The sequence below is a fragment of the Eschrichtius robustus genome, chromosome 14, assembly GCF_028021215.1.
Source record: "Eschrichtius robustus isolate mEscRob2 chromosome 14, mEscRob2.pri, whole genome shotgun sequence".
NCBI lineage: Eukaryota > Metazoa > Chordata > Mammalia > Artiodactyla > Eschrichtiidae > Eschrichtius > Eschrichtius robustus.
Genome location: NC_090837.1, coordinates 76,619,704 through 76,625,816, shown reverse-complemented (window position 1 = coordinate 76,625,816; position 6,113 = coordinate 76,619,704).

Below are 6,113 nucleotides of genomic sequence, written 5' to 3'. Positions count from 1 at the left end.
ATGAAGAAGAATGTCTGAAGTCTCCATTTTGGAAGGAAGACTAAGCTAACCTCATGGAGATGCCACGTGGAGGAGAATTGAGAAACCCAACTATACGGTTCAGCCACTCAGGATGGCTATTCTCTTGCTCTCTGTACATGCCCTGCTCAGCCAGCCCCTGCTTCACTCACATGACTATCCAATCCTCTTAATTATAGGGCTTAATTAGCCCCTGGTAACCAGTGAGCCCACCTGATGTCAATTCCGCCTATAAATGGTAGCCTCCTTCTCCCCTGAGTAGCAAGACTGCTGGCATGTCCTGCCTGGTGCCTGCCGCACATGGTGGGGTGTTGCTCCAGGACCCTTTGCATAAGATCCCCCTGTCCAATAAGCCATTGATGTCCCCGCCGCCGTCTCCAGGCTCTTTCTTTGGCCTCAAGGCTGGGCAGCTACAAGGCTTGCAGGCCTGCGGGGTGCAGCCCAACACCAACCCTTGGTGAGGTCTGAGACCCAGACATATGACACAAGTTGGCCGTTCCAGCCAGACCCCAGTCATTCAAGCTACTCCAGCTGTCATCGTGTGGAAAAGAGACCAGCTGTCTCCATCAAGCCCATCCCAAACTGCAGAATTGTGAGTAAGTAATCAAGTGAGTGTTATTTTTAAGTCACTAACTTTTGGGATAGTTTGTCACTCAGCAATAAGTAACCAAAAAAAAAAAAAAATTCCTTGTCACTAGTGTTGTCTTTTGGCCAGTTTTGTTTTGCTCTTAATAAGTCCACTTTGAGTTTATACTTCTAGAAAATTATGTCGTCATGGAATGTCAACATGGAGAGCAAGGGTCCATGCCTTGATTTTCTTTCTGTATCTCACTGTATCTATCCCAGCACCCAGCACATAGCAGATGATAAGGAAACATTTGCTAAATGACTGAATAGTTCCAAACAAGTGGGAATAGAGTCCAAACACTAGTTTGCCATTCTGGGCTCTCAGCCATGGGCTCACACTCTTCCTTTCCAGCTTTTTCTTCTGTTACTCTCTCTGCTTCAGTGAAGTTTGGCCCATCTCTTCCCTAAACACTGCTGGGTCTCTTAGGTTCCCTGCCTTTGCTCAGTCTGTACTTTGTGCTTCGAATCCCTTCACTCCCACACCCAGGCACACTCACACGTACACACACACACATCTCGTGTGTATTTCTTGTCGCTACTCCAAGACCTGGGTCAAATGCCTGATCCCCTCAATCAGGGAAGAACTCGCATCTCTGAATGCCCAGAATATTCTAGCAGTCTTCTGCCACTTAACATGTTTTACCTCATTTGAAAGTTTTTTAACCTACAGTTCTTTCCCCCCTCTGTTAGATTGAAGCTGCTAAAGGTTGTGCCCTATCTTGTATATTTTTGTATCTCCTATATGACCTCAAAGGTGCTCAGTAGGTGCTTAGTAAATGAATGTTGATTGGGGGGAAAAGTCAGAAAGTCATCTGAAGCTATTGCCCCTTGGGAGGAGCCCATTTTGACAAGTGAGGGTGATCATTTCTCTCCTTATAACCAATTTACAGGTTCCTTTTACGCTTATGTATTTAAAGTTTCTCTTCCCCCCTGTTAATTTGAATGCCAACCTAAAGACAACGCTTTGACATTTCTTACTTTGAAACACTAGACATAGGACAGTTGAATGAATGAAAGAGAAAGGAAAGTTCAAGTGCTACCATGCTAAGTGGTCAGGGAGGGGTATGCATAAAACTTGGTCCCGGCTTTCAGGTCGCTCATGAAATCGGTCTTTTTAAAGGGAGAGGAGAAGGGAGAGAAAAAGACACAGAAGGAAGTTGAGGACCTAACAAGTGTGATCAGTACTGGTCATCGGCGTGAACAGAATCCTGGAGAGTAATTGAGGGAATGCTTCACACGTTATAAGAACACTAGAGTGTGGTTTGTAAAGAGGAATGGGCAGCCGAGTAGGAGAGCCAGAAGGTAGTGTTGGTAAATAAGGCAGACACATATTTCTGCTCTTCTATATTTTCCAAGTTTTCTGCAATAAGCATGTATTACTTTTACAATCATAAAACACATGCCAAAATGCTCTTTTAAGGTAAAAATTAAATGCCTACTGGTGTGTAAAGTGATATATTTTGGAAAGCTTGGGATGGTTATTGTTTACTCTCAGTACTATGTGTTTGCCTTTGCCCTTTTGTGGCATTCTCTTTTCTTTATTTTTTGGCTGCATCGGGTCTTAGTTGCTGCACATGGGATCTTTGTTGAGGCATGCGGGATCTTTGGTTGCGGCATGCAGTCTCTTCATTGCGGCACTCAGGCTTCTCTCTAGTTGTGGCATGAGGTTTTTCTCTCTCTAGTTGTGGTGCAGGGGCTCCAGAGCGCATGAGCTCTGTAGTTTGAGGCACGTGGGCTCTAGTTGAGGTGCACGAGCTCAGTAGTTGTGGAGCAGGGACTTAGTTGCCCCACGGCATGTGGGATCTTTGTTCCCCGACCAGGGATCAAACCTGCATCCCCTGTATTAGAAGGCAGATTCTTTTACTGCTGGACCACCAGGGAAGTCCCCTTTCGTGGCATTTTTGTTTTAACTTGTTGATGACATAACTTGTTGACAAGTGAAAGGGCTTATGGGTAATTATCAGGGTATTGATGTTACTGAATTTACATTCTTCCAGTCTGACCATAGGAGAATAAGTCTCTTGTTTCTATATTTATTTATGCATTAAATGGTCTTAGAAAATCCTTGGGTTCTAGATAAACCCAATACATCCCAATTTACTGAGGAGAGGTGGTTTGATATTCAAAGCCCCCTGTTATTTACCAAGTTAAGCACAGACTTCCAAGCCTGACGTATAAGACTCTTCAGAGACAGCAACCTCTAATTTCCCTTGGCTCTTCTTAAATTCCTACTTCCTGAATACTTCACCCTCCATGTCCTTGTTTCCACCCACCATTCCCTGGGCTGATTCCAAATGCCCTTATTCTTCCGAGGGAGAACAAAGCAGTTGGGAGGATGGGGCCTGGAATTAGCCACCCTCCTGCCCCTCCTCCCAGTGTGAATCTGGCTCTGCCACTTACCCATGTGACTCTGGGTAAGCCAGGGCACCAAGCCTCAGTTTGCTGATCTCTGAAATGGACACAATAACCCAACTCAAAGAGTTGCTGTGCTACAAATATTCAATTAAATAACACTAAGCACTTCACACAGTGCTTGTGTAACAGGGAAGAACAAAATCTGACTCCATGTTGGATCTGTTTCTTTTACATTTAACCTTTGCTCTCTGTTGCTTTTTGTTCCTATAATCATTAAAATGATGTTGTCTATAGCTGTTGGCATAAATAATGTCATGCCTAGGGGAACCCTGCCCGTCTGCCTGAATGTTAAACTAAAGTGCCTTTGTTCAGCTCACAGGGAGACATTCTGACTGTGCCCACCTGTGAATGGCTGCAGAAAAGAAGAAATTAACACATCCCCTCCCTGATGCTGGCCAAGCCAAGAGATATTTTGCAAGACTAATGGCCTTTTCACTTCACTTCCTCACCTCCTCCCCCTCTCTGTTCTATAAAGGAAACTGGCATCCATACCTCGATAAGATGGTACTCTAGGATATTAGTCTGCCATCTTCTCAGATGCCTAGCTTTCCAAATAAAGTTGCTATTCCTTGCCTCAACACCCCGTCTTCCGATTTATTGGCCTGTCGTGCAGCAAGCAGAGCGAGCTTGGACTCGGTAACAAATTTGGCTTATAGAAGGTGCTCTGGAAACTCTAGTTAATTTTGCTCCTCACCTGCAACCAGCTCTCCAGATATTGTTCCTTCTCTTTCTGAAGGCACCCGGGTCTTCAGCAAGGTCCATTCTGGCCTGCAGTATGGGGATGTGAGTCTCATCCCAATTCTCCCCAGTGAATGACTGTAGTCCCAGGGGCAGCTGTGCATCCTGCTCCTCACCAGGCCCCCAAGACTGTAGCTTTGAGCCTGGCCCCCCACCCATATTCACTGAAGATGGTTGAGTTTATTGAATTGCAAATGCTGGTGCCTCAACCAAGCCTGAATCTGTCGCCTTGTAGGTGTTGGAATGGCTTAATGCATCTTAATAAGAATGAATCGTAACTGAATAAGAATAACAAGTTGTTCTTTTCCACTGGGCTCTTGCTGGGGTGCTGTGACTCCTCAGAGCAGGAGGTGGGCCTTTTCTTGCTCCAGAGATAGCTCCAAGGGCTCTGTTCATTCCGTCCTAACAGTCCCAACAGCTCTGTTAATCATTCTGTGTTGTATCTTGGGAGTGATCTCTTGTTAATAATTAACGCCTTACCTTCTGTTTCCAAATGTGACTGCTGTAATCATGTTCCTTTCAAGCTAATGAGTTTCCTGCAGCAAGTTGCAAATGTTAACCAGGAAATGGCCCAAATGTCTCCCTGCAAGAAGAAATGTTTTTCAGAAATGTAGATCAGAGAGTTAAAATGTCATTTCTTAACCCATGCTACTAGAGGCACAGGCCTCTGCCATAGCAAAAATGTGACCAGAAGTCCAAAGCTTTCCGCGTGCTTATATTGACTGTATCAGCAGATATAGCTTCCCTGGAGAAAGAGAGAAACTTGATTCCCAAATGTGACATCGTGTGCACTGGAAGGACACAGGACTTGGCAACAGAAGACCTGCACCCTGACTTTGTCACCTGCTGGCTTATTACCTTCAGCAAGTCACGTAATCTCTCAGAGCCTCTGTTCCTTCATCTGTGAAGTGGGAGGAAAACTCACCACACAAGATATTCTGATAATCAAATGAGACATTCCGTGTAAACTGTGAAATGTTACCCCAAGATGAGGTGTTATTTACATGGTAGCCACTCATTATTGTAGCCTATTTACACAAGGGAAAGCGGTGGAAAGAATGAAATACAATATTAACACAGGTTTCTATTTAAAAATAACAAACAATTGGGACTTCCGTGGTGGTCCAGTGGTTAAGAATCCGCCTTCCAATACAGGGGAAGCAGGTTCGATCCCTGGTCGGGGAACTAAGGTCCAGCATGCCATGGGGCAACTAAGCCCATGCGCTGCAACTACTGAGCCCACGTGCTCTGGAGCCCGTGAGCCACAACTGGAGAGCCCGCATGCTGCAACTAGAGAGCCTGTGCGCTCTGGAGCCCACACACCACAACTAGAGAGAAGCCCACAAGCTGCAACTAAGACCTGATGCAGCCCCCCCCAAAAAAAAAAAATCTACATATAAAAATCTTAAAAATATGAAAACAGTAAAATTAGGTACAGTACATGGCTTTACATCAAGATGCTTTGCCAGATAACAAGTACCCCTGTTACTCTGTGAAATAGGATTCCATTTACAAGTTCAGCATGGATCTATTTTGTACAATTTAGTTACACCCAAACCTTTTCTATATGATAGGAAGAGTAATGTTCAGAAATCATGGTGATTTTCTTTTGGATCACTCAAATATTGGGATCAAATTTAACTCAAAACATTTATGACTCTGTTAGGGAAAAATAAAAGTGTCAGTCTGTTTAGATTTAAAGTTGCTAGAGTGACAGTTTATTTAGTAGACCCTTATAAGCCTGAGAAAAACGAACCCAGGAATTGGAGATTTTCTGACCAGCAAGAAAATCTATACCATGTGCAGAACGCTGGATTAGATTAATTCACTAGTGAGCTCATCTTACAACCTTAGCAAATGAATTCAATTCCCTAAACAAAAATTTTATGACTTAAGGGAACAATCTAATTTCCTGTATTAAACACAGTTTACTTGTTTAGATGGTTAACCTATTTTATTTATGTGTTGCTTCTTATTAGCTACCAGTAAACAAAGAAAAGATATTATCTTGATAATGGAATATACACAGTTAAGTCTGTTTTCAGGCGTACCTCATTTTATTGTGCTTCATTTTATTGCCTTTCCCAGATATTGCATTTTTTACAAATTGAAGGTTTGTGGCAACCCTGCGTTGAGCAAGCCCACGAGTGCCATTTTTCCAATAGCATTTGCTCACTTCATGTCTCTGTGTCACATTTTGGTAATTCTCTCAATATTTCAAACTTTTTCATGATTGTATTTGTTATGGTGATCTATGATCAGTGATCTATGGTGTTACTATTGTAATTGATTTGGAGGGGTCACAAACATGCCCA